Genomic DNA, 16,830 nt, shown 5'->3' on the forward strand with positions numbered 1-16,830 from the left:
TACATACATACATATATATATATATATATATATATATATATTCCTATTCATACATATCATCGTTCAATCAATCATCAAGCACGCAAGTGCAAATTTCAATATTCATTCACATTTACACATACACACACACACACACACACACACACACACATATATATATATATATATATCAATAATCAATATTACAAAATTCAGGGCATTACATAAATCTCCAATAAATATTAATGAACATTGATGACAACTATTAACGATGAACATTTATGTTATTGATAAACATTAACTTTGTTAATGTCATTGATAACATTAAGAAATATTGACACTATTAAAAAATTATTTCTTAAATTGTTGGAGAAATATTGACATCATTGACAAACATTAATGAAAAGAACACTTTTTATAGCAATTATTTATAACTGATGTAAAAAGTGACATTTTTTACATTAGTTGTTATGATTGATGTAAAAAATTCTAACCTTTTATATATGTTGTATCTATATCAAATTTTTAACTGATGTCAAATGTTATTTTTAACGTCAGTTACAAATGATTTTGATACTAATATAAGCATAAAGTTGCACATTATTTCTTACAAAAAATTATATTAAAATATCTATAAAAAACAAATTATGCAAACAAATCCATTAAACCTGCCTAAACTCACCCTAGTAACCCAAAATATGTCCAATGTAACACCCTCTTCTCATTTTTCAGTAATTATTTTTTATTTAATGATAAGTAGTATTAGAATGCATTTAGATGTGAGTTTGGAAGATTTTAGAAGAACTTTAGTGTAGGAGATCTTGCTCAGACGAGGTAAATCTCGCCCATGCGAGATTGGTCATGCAGGAATACCTTGTTTCAGGGCTATCTCGCTTAAGCGAGATGAGATAAATTCGGTCCAATTGTCACCTCACCCAGGCGAGAGTGATCTCGCTCAAGCGAGATGGTGGTCTTGCTCAGGTGAGATGGGTCACTCAGGCGAGGACCCGCAGGAAAAATAGCATGCTCTCTGGACACCATCTCGCTTAGGCGAAATAGAGCTTGCTTAAGCGAACATATCAGAAAATAGTAGGCGAGACCATTGCCTGCATATCTTGCTCAGGTGACAGAACCGTCGCTCAAGCGAGCTGTTCCTCACTCAAGCAAGAGCACGTGGGGCTGATGGGTATTTAAGAGATTTCGTGCATGAGAAATTCATTCTATTACAAACTCATGTCCTTCTCTCAAGTTTTCTCTGAACTCTCTCTTTCTTTCACCTAGATAAAAGCCTCAGAAACTCCGATTTCTCTTCAAAGTCAAGCTTGGACTTTGAAGCTAAGTGATTGTAAGTAAGTTTCTTCGGATTAAACTTGAGTTTCTCTGATTATTATTTTTTTGTTTTTGTTTCTTATGGATATCTCTTGGTATTAAGGAGAACTGCCATAGTTGATCTTCAATCCTTTTCAATATCTCTCCATGAGCTCATCTTCGAGGTAAGGAGAGCTCTATTTTATCATTATATTACAATATGTATTTTATGCTCATAGAGCATTGTTATGTGAATATGGTATGAGAATAGATGGTTGAGATATCTTTTGTGTGAATAATGGATGAAAAGATGTTTGTTTGATGAGTTGGACTATTTGGTTGTTTGGATTAAGTGGTTGGTACATGTTCACCTGTATTATGTGATGATTATTCAATGTGAAATATTATGAAAATTTCTAAATGATTATTATGAGATTTTGTGTGAAATATGTTTGGGTAAAATGATATTGATCAGAAAAGAGTTAACAGTTATGAATGTAACAATAAGTGTATGACTGGAATGGACTGAAATGGAATTAGTATGTAAGTGCTTTACTAAGCACTATCTTATGAATGAGAAAGAGAATAACTTAAGAATGACCTAAGAGTTGGATATGGATGGGACCTAGTGTGAATAGTTACAAAGATACACTGGGGTATAGAGTCCGGAGACGATGAAAATTTGGGGGAAATGTAGGGTGATGAGCGACATTCGCATATGTGTACACACTTTTTCTGAGAGCGAATGCGTCACATGGCCTCACACTCATTTCTTGATTAGACTCTTGACTATGCCTTTGCTAAGGGGCCCAATTATTATACATGTTGTATCTGTGTACATGGGTTAATCGATGACTATTTACCTAGTTGAGTAAGACCTAAAGAAGTGCTGGAGGCATCGATATCTGTGATCACAGTGCACTGTGAGTGCGTATTGGAATAAGAGAATGGATGATGGATAATAAATACTTGAATTATGTGTAATGTGAATATGTTTGTATTTTGAATGTATGAAATTAAATGTACTGTATTCATGTTATAAGGTATAATTTTATGATAAATGTTTTGAAAAGGATAGAATAGACGCTCATCCTTACTGATATTTTCAGGAAACTAGGATGACGAAACCTCAAGGAAGAATTAGATTAGTAGATAGTTCAGTACATTTTAGGTTAAATTATGTATTTAATGAATATCAAAGACAGTGTTATTTTAAAGTTGTTGTACTTGTAGAAGATGAACCTAGGGTTTTTGTTATGATAAAGATGAATTTCTCTTGTAGTATCCCTTTTGACTTTCCTAGGAGTAGAATACACCAGACTTTATGTATATATATGTATAGAAGTACGGTTAGAACTCCGGTAGTCCTCACTTATCTTTTCACCTATCATGACCACGACTATCTTGGAACATCAACCTGATGGACCTTCGAGCACGTTACTGGCACAGAGGTAAGAGCTGATTCGGGAGATCGTTATCTAAGTTCAAATGATGATCTAGATTCAGAGGATTTGGCTGAGATGGAGAGCTGGCACGAGGTTGATGAATAGAACCAGTCTTCAGTGTTAGTGTATGAGTTGAGACTGCTATAGGTTATAATTTTGCATATATGATGTAATTATTTTGGTGATGTAATTATTATTCTAAGTCCCGTATATTTTGACAAATAGTTTATAAATTATTATACTCGATATATATAGAATGCATGAACAGTCTCTTAAATTCTGAATTTTGATTATGTTTAATATAGCATTTAAAATTTTGTTGTACCATTTGTACTAGTCTGAATGGAAATATTTATACAAATTACTATCGAGTGAAGAAGATATCAGTAATTAGTCATAATAAAGCCCATTATACACAAATCTCGTCTTTTACATCAAATTATAAAGTAGAAAATATACATTATACGAAATTTTGAGATAAGGATGTTACATCCAACCCATCACTCACCGAATCCAACGAGCTATGTGCTTGGAAACAATCTTAATCTTCAACTAAATCCAATTGATCATCACCCATACTTAAATATTCTATTTTATAGATTTTGAAATTGTAATTCATAATTGTTAGTTTAAAGCAAAAGCAAAATAGTACTTTGTTTTCCACCAGAAGATATGCAAAATGAATACACAAATTATAAGCAATAATATAAAAGGCGATTTACTTATTTTAGTAATTGAAATTGCATAGTACACGTTAGAATTTAGTTGTTAACAATGATTAACTAAATTAATAGATGACCTATTCATTCAAAAAAGTTTAGCATGGGCAAAAATATAATGCTAACAGAGAGCTTTCACAATGAATTAAAGCCTTAGACCCCATTCCACTTAGTCTCTGATATAGCCTCATTTTTTAAAGTCTTATAGTTAGTGAGTTTATTATGTCCCTAAGCTTCCAATATAAAGAAAATGATGTGTAGATTAAACTATTTATTTTAAAAAGTAATTAATAACTTTATATCTTTTATTTATAATATTTATTAAATTATTTTATTCAAATTAATTAAAAATTATATTTTTAACTATAAAAATTAATTTTAAAATTAAAAAAATTATTCATTATATTAGAATTTTACTGTAAAAATAATATTAAATATAATTATATTATAAAATATTATAAAATGAAATTAAATTTAGTTTTTGCATCTGTTTAATTTTTTTCAATTAAATTCAATACGGTACATTAATAATTTATGATTTTAATTAAAAATTAGTAAAAAATATTTTTAACTAAACAGTAATTAGAAGAGAAAATAGTATTTTATAAAATACTATTTAATAATTATTTTAATAAATTTAATCAATTCTAATATGCTTTAATATTCTATAATGACTTTTAATAATTATGGATTCATTATAGCTTAGATTAATACATGGTATGGTTACTTTTAATAAAAATATAAATATGTAGAATCTTAAATGTGTTATGAATTATTATATGAGTTAATGTCTATATTCATAACTCTTCCTTATTCTTTGTAACTTACGATTTTGAAACTGTTTTGTTTATTTCTCATTCAAAGAGATAAGATTCTTCACTTATAGATTTAGGCCTATAAATAAGTGTCTTATTTGTATTAAGGTGATGTGAAATGAAATTGAGATTCTCTCTTTCTCTATATTCTTCTCTCTATTATTCCTTATAATTTTATGTTCATTTTATAACACGTTATCAACGCAAGACTCTAATACATACTTTGCAAGGAAAAAACATTATTGAATAAAGGTACGATATTATTTTATTTTATTTTTTTTACAGAAATATATCATGATTTATTTTTTCTAATTATTGTATTTATAAATTTGTGTTCATAAGAACATTTACCAGTAATTTCATTTCAACTAAATTTATGTGGAGAAAAGGTTTTTGATGATGATATATTAGAATAAACATTCTTGACTTTTCACGCATGTGCTCCTACAGCCACAATATTGTGAAAGATGATTAAAAAATATTATGAATTAATTTCTTGTTTCCTTATAACAAAATAACGATGTTTCGATGAAAAATCATGAATCTTGTCTAACTGACATTGCTACATTCCTAGAAGTGAATATAACAACTCGTAACTATTGTAACTATACAAAAACTTACTATAATAGTTATGGTTATGTACATGGTCATTGTTATAATAAAATAATATTCATTTTCACACTAGAAGTTGAAAAAATAATGAGAAAATTGAAAAGGGTAAAAGTACCCAAAGTAGTGAAAATATGAAAAACATATGCTATCGTTGTGAAAGCAAAGGTCATTGGTCATGTATTTACCGTATACCAATATTTTATCGATCTTTATCAAAAATCCCTTAAAAATAAGGAAAAAAAAAGATAGAGACAAATTTTATTTGTGAAGATTATAATGATTTTATTTATGATAATATGGACGTTACTCACTTAGATGTTGCTAATTGTTTTGTTGATTAAGATGAAAAAAAAAATTGACCATCTCATTAGTGATCTCATTGGTGATGGAAGTGTTCAAAATAAGTTTATTATTATTTTTATTATTATTGAGTTATTATGTTTTTTTTCTTATACGTTAATTTATGTTTAATGTATTTTTTTCTCTCAACAAAAAAAGATATAGTTGTTTTTTTTTCATTGATATAGTTGTTTTTTTTAATTAAATTTTAATATAGTTATTTATTTTTGCAACGAAGAATGAATGTTCTTATGGATGACACCAACAATGAAGACATATATCTTGTTGATAGTGCAACAACTCACACAATTCTCAAAAATTAAAAAAATTTCTCATTTAGTGATGCAACAAGCTAATGTGAGTACTATATCTAGTAGTACAAAGATTATTGAAGGCTCTGGTAGAGCTAATATATTGTTGCCTCATGGAATAAAATTATACATTGTTAGTGCATTATACTCCAATAAGTCTCATAGAAACTTATTACGTTTCAAAGATATCCGCAAAAATGGATACCATGTTGAAATAACAATTGAAGGAAGAGAAGAATTTATCACAAAATTATCTCAAAAAAAAAAATGTGTGTTAAAAAAATTTCTTTCTTTTTCTTCTGGTTTATATTGCACACATATAAATATAATTGAAACACACATTATTGTAAACCAAAAGTTTACAAATCATGATAATTTTTTTATTTGGCATGAACGTTTAGGCCATCTTTGTAACACCTAAATTTCTGCTAAGATCATAACTCCTAATACCATAATTCAAGGCTTCTATAAAATGGTGCAAAAAAAAACAGTATAAATGTGAACCAGAGATTGATAAACCAACATTATAGTGAATCTACATAGAATTACAATTTATATCACAGGAAAATGAACCTCTATCTTCTATCCTCAGATTTCACTCAAAGGCGTAAGCATCGATATCCGTAATAAAATCTTCTAGTATTGGACAACTCTAATTAAATCGAGATAATAAACACGACGAGGTTACCTTCCTTTGAGTCCGTTCATTACCCAGCATATATTTAAACTAGTTCGGCATTTTATCAACATGTTAATCATTTTCGTTATTCACCTTAAATTTTCCCAAAATGGTCTCATAGAAATCGTAGAGGTAAATGCTTAACATCACATACCATTTGGAATAAAATTCTAAAATCATAACGAGAAACATGTAGATAAAAAGGAAGGTATAATTATATAAGTCCTTCATCCAAACGATTCAAGGTAAAACTTCTTAATGCAAAAACCCCCAAAGTTCAGTACTACAAAATAACAAAAACAATCCAAAAAAAACCTATGAGCAGTGTTCATCCATAATAAAGAAAATAACAATATACAAATAAAATTCTAATGGAAGGGAATCCTCGCTAGGATCGGATTCCAATCCATCAGAATCGGGTGCATCATCCGCGGGCTGAGGGCGAGGAGAGGGCGGCAAGTCGTTCGGGTCACTGTCAATCCAGCCAACAGTGGGTGGAGGCGATCGAGAAGCAGGTGGTGGTGGTGAAGGGCGTCGGATGGAGGGTCCAGCTTCGTCGGGAGGAGGTGCCTGGATCCATGAGAAGTGGTGAGACACCGGCCTAATGGAAGACTTAATAACCTCAATATCTTTTAACTCAGGGGCAGGAGAAGGGCTGGGAGGAGGGGTAGGCTCTGGGTCAAAATCGATAATGGTTTTACCTTTTTTGATAAAAGTTTTCAATCGCTTGGCAGAGGGTTCTTGAGATGAAGGAGAAGAAGGGGGTGTGTGAATGATAATGCTCCGTTCAGATGGTAAAGGTACGGAGATATCAGCAAAAAGATGGTCACTTCAACTGGGCTTCCAACCGTCTTCAGCGAGAGGCCCCATGGTCATGGAGATCATTCTTTGATACACGAGTCGGCGTGTTGTCGGGTCGTATCTCCACACTGCTTTCTCCCCAGAATCCTCTCCCCAAATCTTTGCTCGTTGAGGGTCCATCTATCACATAGTCATACAATACATACAAAAGACAGATAACAGAACAGGAACAGAAAGGGTGAGCTTCGATACAATCATTTATCAGCAGTTGAACAAGTAGAGAAATATAAATAACATAAAAGTATTCACAAAATCATATTCTAGTAAACACATAATCGCAATTTAATGTCCATTAAACAGTCACAAAATGCAAATAAAATCACAGAAATTCATCACCATGTGATTTAAACGATGTCACTTAGAACGTCACTACTTCCTCAATTTGTTTCCATCATTCCTCCAGTCAAGTTGATCGAAGACCCTCATTCCCTACAAGTACACATTGTACGTAATCTCTTAGGGACATTCTCCCATTTTACCATTTCGGTTCCTCAGGAATGAGTTTTTTCAGATCCTGGTAATGCTTGCTCGCATCAGGATTAGTGGAGGCTTCAATGGCAACGTGTCCCGGCCGCGCTGAGCTATTATGCACCATTGGGGCAACCCCCCTCCACTACCCCCAAGGTTCTTCCCTCGAACCTAAAGACTCACATCCCACAGTTGTGCTAAACTGTGACCTTGACTCTCCATCCTCCATATCATGCACATAAAAAGTTTCATAATCGCATCCTTACTTCACAATTTTTAAGCACACATTTAATTCCCAAAGGTCACAAACCACATAACCAAATCCGCTCATAAGAGCTAGCACATTCAAAGAAAGGAAGGGTCATTCGTTCAAGGTCCAAGAATAAAAGAAAAGGGAGAGAAGATGGAGATAGTTATAAGAATTTCATTAAAATACTAAAGTCAAAATGTACCTTCACAAGAAAAATCACCAAAGAGTCATGAAAATAATCGTAGCCTCATTCACACATGCAAACTTATTTCTACCACAAATTTTCATAAAACTATAGTTTAGGTGATGAGAAAATTCGTTTAGGTTAAGAAAAAGGGGTTCTTTGGTCAAACAAAAATTTAAATTGAGAGAAAAGGGTGAATTCTCTTTTTCATATACTTGTTTTCCATTTTTGAAGGAGGAGGAAGAAAGAAGGTAAGTGATTTCTTAGTTAAAATGAAAGAGAAGAAGGGTAGTCAATGAGAACCGAGAAGAAAACAAGGATTCATGTAGAGATTTTAACATGCAATGAGATATCCGTTAAAAGTCATCATTTTTATTCAATAGTAAAGGAAAACAACCGAAACTCATGTAAGGATTTCAATATTATCAACATGCATAACTATTTCAGCCTCGATCAAGTTCACGCAAGTTACAAAACATGGATTTTTAAAACACCATCCAAATAGAATCACCACGAGATGAAGGGAAATGGTTTGCATGTAAATTTCTTTGATGAAGATCAGAAACGAAAACAAGAAGAAGAGAGTGCATGTAGAGTTTACAAGTTAACGAACAACCACATGCATTCAAGCGCAAATAAGAGCTCCCCTAACCTTGTTGAAGACGAGGATAGAAGAAGAAAGTTGGAAACTCGCTTTATGGCTCCACGAAAGTCCGTCCACGGTGCTTTCTCAGCGGTGGGAACGTCAAGGGAGGCGGACGTAGGTGGTGTTAATGGCAATTTAGTGCTCGTTGTCCCTTTGAGAGAGTGGTGAAGAGTGTTATTCACGAGAGAAGAAAGTAGAGTTAGAGGGTTTGTGTGAGAGTGAGAAAATGTCGAGAGAGAGAAGAAGTGAGGAAGTTGAGAGTGTTTTGGGAAAGAGGAGAGAAAAGGGCGCGTGAGGGTTTGAAAGGGTCCTTATATAGTGTAGCTTAAAGCCCTTGCCCATTCGTCTCCCAAGGGCTGACGGTGAGGTGTCGCACAAGAAAGGTTTTAGGGTTAGGTTAAGTGGAGTGACATACCCTTTTGCCTCCCATTTTGAACAGTCACGTCTCTTGGTGTCCAGGTGCTTGTGATACGCCTTGTCAAGAGCATTAAATACACAGAGTGAAAAAAAGAGTAAGTCTGTAATGCTCCACACGTCTCCACAAGCCAGTCATCATGATAGAGTAACCGAGTGGTGGGTTGACCTAGGCAAGAGTGAATAATCAATGCATGTCAGTGGCTAGGGTTTGTTTGTGGAGGGAAATGGTTTCAAACCCTTCGTGTCCCACAAATTTGAAAGGGTGGTGCCTATTAGACTTCTCGAGGCAGGGTGGCATCTTTCCCTTTGTCGTGAGCATGTAACCATTTGCCACTAAACAACAATTGTATGTAATAAATGAGGTATGATTCTCCAGAATTAATGTTGCTAAATTTTCTTTTTGGTCGCCCATTAAGGGTAGGTTAGCAGCTAGGTCAATTCGTCACAAGATTCCATAAGGTTTTGCTATAAATGCAGCGTAATTAAGGAAAGTGAATATGATCAATGTCGGGCACGGATTTGGGGAAGTAATGGCTTCATTTGAAACGTTCCAGGTTGATTGACACGCCTAAATAAATGCAGGTAACCGTTGGGTAGCGGTGGAGAGAATCAAGCAGGTGTCTCTTCACTTCCCTATGGTAGTTAATGTAGGTGGGTAATTAAGTAAATCTAGTGGCGGTTAAATGGGAAAATGGAAGGTTTTTCGAGTAAGTGGGAATGAAAAAAGGGCGTCCTTAATGATTGTTTGCAATAATCATGCTAATTTATGACAATTTGGTCAGCACTAATTAAATATGTATGAGAATCTAAAAAGTTTTCAATTAAGGGGGTGAATATGCAATTAATGTCATGCACGGTTTCGGGGTTTTAAATGCCTTATGTGGCGACTTTTCAAGCTGATATCTTTACTCCCTAAATGCGGCTGGCGGTTCCAATTATATGTGAAAGGGAATTTGAGTGTGTGTCTATTCATTTTCTCGAGAGGTTGAAGGTAAGTGGCAGATAATTAAGGTAATTATGGTGCATGTAACGACTAGGTGGAAGGCCTCTCGTGAGAGTGATTAAGTATGGGGAATCTCTTAATAAATGGCCGTTGGATTGAAGGCTATATTAAATCAAATTAATCAACTTAATTGAGGGCACAAGAATAGGAAGAGTTTGCATTTTGGGAAGAAATTTTGGGTTTAAATCTTCCTTTAATTCTCGGCTGCACCATTAATGAGGGATTTTCAATTGGTTGCAATTTAACATGTAATGGTTTTAGGAGGAGATAAATGGCTACATCCAATTAGGGTAACTAGGGAATTGATAATTGCATTAAATGCAATTAATTAGGTTAAAAATCTAGGTCATTATGGTCAGTTTTTCTCTCTCCTATCTCATATGCATTAAATGAAAATTGGTTGTCCTAATTAAGAGGGATATATTTGAACAAAATCATAAGGTGTCTCTTCGAATTTCTCCCTCTCCTAGACATTGGATGGCCTTGCGGCTACTAGACTTAAATAAGGAAAGATTGAAACGTGCCCCTTGGGTACTTTGTTTTGCACGTGGAATTTAGGGCAAAAAGGTGGTGAATCACATTAATTGACTAGCTTAGTGTGCATGACACTTAGAGAAAATAAATGGAAGGATTCGCATCTACCAATTAACTAGGCCAAGTGGACATTTAAGATAAGTGAGGAAAAGTCACACGTGTAGTTCCACTTAATTTAAGAAGGTATATAACACAATCAAATAATATGAATGAAAAGAATAATGTAAACATTAATTACAATGGTCATGAAGTAAAATGGGGTCCACTTATTGGACCAAAGGACAAATTTGCCCCAGGGTTAATCTCACCAACCTAGGGTTATTTAAGGTAATTCCATCACAAGATCATATAACACCCCATTCATATACATACACATATAATGTGCCGACCATTACCCCATCATCGTTCGTAAGAATTTGGGCAGCAAAGACTCAAATAACTCAAGCAATCATCATCATAAAGGAATATATTTAAGAAAAATCAATTAACCACAAAATCATCAAAACGCAACGAGAAACAATCAAAATAATAACAATAATAGCAGTACTAATAAACCAATTCGGACAACCTTAAGTATACATACCAAAAATTGGGGATGTTACAATCTTGGATCAATCATGATGCGAAAAATAATTAAAAATTCATGTGGACATTCATTAAAGAGCTAGCAAATTCTTTAATCAAATAATTTCTCATGTGTTACTTGTTCCCAGGGAAAACTAATTAGTCGACCATCACTAGCTAAAATTGAAAATGAATCTATCATATGTTTAGAACGTATACAAGGTGATATTTGTGGACCAATACACCCATCATGTGGACCATTTAGATATTTTTTTGTTTTAATTAATGCATCAACAAGATGGTCACATGTTGTTTTTTGTCAACTCGCAACTAGGCGTTTGCGAGATTACTTGTACAAATAATTCGTTTAAGAGCTTTTTTTCCTGATTATCCAATTAAGAAAATATGCTTTGATAATGCTAGTGAATTTACATCTCGAGCTTTTAATGATTATTGTATGTCTATTGGAATTGATATTGAGCATCCTGTAGCACACGTATATACTCAATTGGGTTTTCCTAGCAAGGTTTTTAGTGAGGCAGCATGTAATAGCGTATTAAATAATAATATATTTGGTGTGTAAAAACCAATTACTGGGCAAGTGTACCTGTTGTCAGAGTAATATTGTGAAAAAATAGAGTACCAAGTGTCGTATCCACAGGGACTGTTATTAAGAATTACTTCCTTAATTGCGCAATTGTTAATGAATATGAGAAGTAAATTTTGTTGATGAAATTACTAAAAATAGAAGAATAATAAATTAAAAGGAACAAATTTCTTATAATAATAAAATATAGAAAAGTATGACTAAATGTATTCAAGGGAAATAGGCGAGTATCTAGATTGTAAATCCTCCTAAGTGTCCAAATAACTGAGATTCTCCTTCAACTACTTAGTTCTAAACCTTTATCGCTGCAAGAGATTCTGAATTAAACCAATACCTTTCTCAAGGATAATGATTCCTAACCCTTGGTTGATCAATCGAAATCTCTTCCTTAATTAATACCCCTAGGTTGCATTAAGTTCATTATGAATTTCATAATTAGGGTTATTCCTAATACAGAAAACTTACGTCTTTCTATCTCTAGAAATACATTCAAGTCCTTTTGATTGAGTAATGTTAAATTCATGCAGGAATTTTACTCAAATTCAAACAAGAAAACAAGATGGAAGAAAATTGATACTACTCAATTAAACCTAAGAGAAGAAAACATGAAATAACATTAAGAAGAATTCCAGAAGGTTTGGTCACATAAGATTCATTACGTCTAGATAATCAAAGGAAAATTAGAACCTAAACATCTTGAAACAAAAATTATAAAAGAGATGAATTAAAGAACTTGATTCCATTCTCCAGCTGTCACTGACTTCGTCTTTCCCCAGAATTGCCTCCTCCAAGTTTCTGTGTCAAGTTCCCTTTTATATCAGTCGTCCAAGGGTTTATCTTCTCGCAGAATTTGAATTCTGACACACGTTGAAAGTACACGGCTGTGTACTTTGACTGTGTACATCTTGATTTCCAATAATTGCCTTTTAAAGCTTTTCTGAAAAGTACACGCCCATGTACATGATGATCCACATTTTATGGGATTTTTACTTGTTATTTTAATGTTTCTTAATAGAAAAAAGTAAACTTAGGGTTGTAAATAACATAAAAATATTATTTTGGTCAATTTATAATAGATTTCTTAATTTTAGTTTAATTTACATTGATTTACATAGATATAGTTTGTAATTTTGATCATTTGAATAATTGTGCAGGAGTTTCTAGACTTTTTCCATGGATTTTTAGCATTTGAGAAAGTTTGAGGTGAAAGTGATCACTTTGGAGTCCATAGTGAACACTACAGCAAGCTTGTTCTAGAAAGGTAGACCAGAGTGATCACTATGAACCTATAGTGACAACTCCAGAAAGGCCAAAAAGTACAAGATCCTGCGCGTAGCTACTATGGAACCATAGTAGACACTCTGGAGCAGCCAAAGTTATCACTCTGATGCCAAAGTGACAACTCCAGAGAGGGCAAAAACACAAGACCTGCGCGTAAACACTATGGAGCGAGAGTAATTACTTTGGGGCGTTGCGCGTTATCACTATGAAGCCAAAGTGATAACTCCAGAGAGGCCAAAATCACAGACCTTGCGCGTTATCACTATGGAATGTGCGTAATCACTTTGGAACGCTGCGCGTTATCACTATGAAACCATAGTTGTCACTTTGGCCGAAAATTCTGCACTATAAATAGAATTTGAGAAATTAGGGTACAGAGCTTTTTACATTTCCTTAGATTCTTTTGCCACTTTTGGGATCATTTTGCAGAGCTTAGGATCTTTGGGTGACAGCCAGGGGTCCATTATAGGTTTTTAATTTCCAATTTCCCTTTTGATTCTCATTGATTTTACATTGATGTTGCTTACGTTTCTGCATTTCCTTCTTTCATTTGTGAAGCCCATCCACATGGAGGGCTAAACTTTCTTGTAATTTCTAGTCAATGCATATGAATCTTGAATTCTTGGGTTTAATGGCAATATTACTCTTTCTTTCCTTGGATTTATTAACCTTAATCTTTGAATGAAATGGAATTTGCATGAAGGGAACATTGCTTGATGAACCCTAAATTACCCAAACGAAATTCTAATCCAAAATTGCTTAATTTTGATTAATCTTTGAGATTGCTTAATCTTAGGGATAGAGATTGGAGCCCATTAAGATGCTTAATTTTAATTGGGATGCTAAAGTTAATTTTCGCTTGTTAGATTAACTTAATTCAAGGGAAAAATAGGGGATTATTGAATCATTTGGAAGAATAGTGATAGAACTCATTAATTGACTAGGGATTACTCTTCTTAATTGATTGAATTTTACTAGTTTACATTTTGCTCTTGATTAAAATCTGGAAATTGACAAACCTCCCCCCAATTTACTTGCTTTAAAATATATGTTTACACTTGTTCGATGTATGTTCCTAACCAAAAATTCCATGGAGACAACCTAGGACAACACCCTAGTATTGCATACATTTCTTTGCATATTTGATGAGGATTAACGACAATCTTTATGCATAACGAGTAGCAAAATCTCGCATCATCAGTACACGGTCATGTACTTTGACTGTGTACATCTCTGGTCTCTATTAATTGGCCTTCACAACTCTTCTAGGAAGTACACGCTCTTATACATGGTCATGTACTTTGACCATGTTGATGAACGGAGTATTCATTTAAAATAATGATTTGTCGTCAACCTTCATCAAAGTATGCAAAAAATTTGTAGTGTCTAGGATGCAAGCGTAGGTTGTCTCCAATGAATTTGGTTGGAAATATGCACTAAACATGTTATAGACATTCAACTTGAAAGCAATTAAAAAAGGGGTTTTGTGTAATTCTAATTTTAATGTAAAGACAAGTGATGAAATTAATGAGTCCAATCAATGAAATGTGCAATCCTTAGTTTGTTCATGTAATTCTATCCCTATCGCTCTTAAGATTCAATAGTTTTCCTCTTCCTCTGAATTAGGGTAACTCAAAAAGCAAGAATTAACCTTAAAGTCTCATACAAATTAAGCAATTTACATGGGCTTCAACCCTTTTCCCTAAGATTACACAACCTTAGAAATTAACTTAGGATTAAGCAAACCAAGTTAATAATTTCATTAAAACGAATTAGGGTTAATTAAGCAATGTCCCCCTTATTCAAACATTAATTCAATTCAAAGAGTTGGGAAATATAAATTCATAAAGGAAAGAAATTATATTGATATTCATACCCAGGAATTCAAGAATCTATGAACTCACTAAGGATTACAAGAAAGTTTAGCCCTCCATAAGGATGGGTCTTACAAATTTAAGATGAAAGCAAAAGGAAATGACATTAATGCAAGAATTAAAGGAAAGTGAAGAGAAATTGTAAATCAAACCTTAAGATTGGCCTTGGCTATCACCCAAGGATCCTAATCTCTGCAAAATGCTCCCAAAGTGGCAAAATAATCTAAAGTTATGAAAATATCCGTACCCTAATTTCTAAAAATCTATATATACTAAGTTTGACGTGCCCTCATAGTGAATGTTTCAGGGTCCTTACATTTCTCAGGCATTGTAGACTTTTGTTTTTCAAAGAGTGCAGAAACATTCCTACCCATATTTACCTTCTCATTAGACTTAAGACGCCTCCTGTGAGTACACAAATCTTTCAAGATTGGGATACTTGGGTATTTGCTTGATTGCATTTAGTAGAGGTATGTTCACCTCTACCTTTATGAAGGTTTCAAAAATCTATTTTTCAGCCTCTTCTATCTTTTTGCGTGACTGGATAACTCTCTAAGGGAATGGTAGAGGAATTGGCCTTTCAACATTTTCTGCCACCTTTGGTTGGGCAAGTGTAGGTTTTGGTTATTCTTGAGACATTTCCTCTCCATTTTGACCAACTGTAGTTGAAGTACAGCTTGAGTCTTCCTTCTCCTTGGGCATTGTGGGCTCTTGCATCACTTTTCCAGACCTTAGAGTGATTGCATTCACATTTTTAGAATTTGCTACAGTTTGTGCAAGGAGGTTTCCTGAACCTTGAGATTACATATGGTTCAGAGATGAGGCTAGCTGTCCCATTTGGTTCTCCAAAGTCTTAATACTAGCCTCAGTTGTTTACTGGAAGGAGATGTTATTCATGGTTAGTCGCTTCATGAGCTCCTTCAGTGATGGTTCATTTTTCTGTGGTGCAATTGATTGTGAGGAAGATGGTTGGTGATGTTGCTGGGCTTGTTGTGGTTGATGTTGGGATTGATGGGGTCTATTTGGGCCAGCATGATGTGCTTGATATTGAGTGCCTTGCTACTGGTTGTGCTATTGAGAATTGCTCCCCTATCTCAAATTTGGATGGTTCCTCTAGCCTAAGTTGTATCTATTGGAAGATAGATCCCAATTGGGCTATAGCTCCGAATTTGGAAAAGGAAATTTATTAGTGTAAATGTTTGCAGCATAAGCCTGAGGATTACCTTCTAGAGTGTCTGATGATGCGAGATTTTGCTACTCGTTATGCACAAAGATTTTCGTTAATCCTTATCAAATATGCAAAGAAATGTATGCAATACTAGGGTGTTGTCCTAGGTTGTCTCCAAGGAATTTTTGGTTAGGAACATACATCGAACAAGTGTAAACATATATTTTAAAGCAAGTAAATTGGGGGGAGGTTTGTCAATTTCCAGATTTTAATCAAGAGCAAAATGTAAACTAGTAAAATTCAATCAATTAAGAAGAGTAATCCCTAGTAAATCAATGAGTTCTATCACTATTCTTCCAAATGATTCAATAATCCCCTATTTTTCCCTTGAATTAAGTTAATCTAATAAGTGAAAATTAACCTTAGCATCCCAATTAAAATTAAGCATCTTAATGGGCTCCAATCTCTATCCCTAAGATTAAGCAATCTCAAAGATTAATCAAAATTAAGCAATTTTGGATTAGAATTTTGTTTGGGTAATTTAGGGTTCATTAAGCAATGTTTCCCTCATGCAAATTTCATTTCATTCAGAGATTGGGGTTAATAAATCCAAGGAAATAAAGAGTAATATTGCCATTAAACCCAAGAATTCAAAAACCATGTGAGTTGACTAGGAATTACAAGAGAATTTAGCCCTCCATATGGATGAGCTTCACAAATGAAAGAAGGAAATGCAGAAACGTAAGCAACATCAATGTAAAATCAA

This window comes from Abrus precatorius, unplaced genomic scaffold, assembly GCF_003935025.1.
Source record: "Abrus precatorius isolate BTA unplaced genomic scaffold, Abrus_2018 Scaffold5, whole genome shotgun sequence".
In the NCBI taxonomy this organism is placed as follows: domain Eukaryota; kingdom Viridiplantae; phylum Streptophyta; class Magnoliopsida; order Fabales; family Fabaceae; genus Abrus; species Abrus precatorius.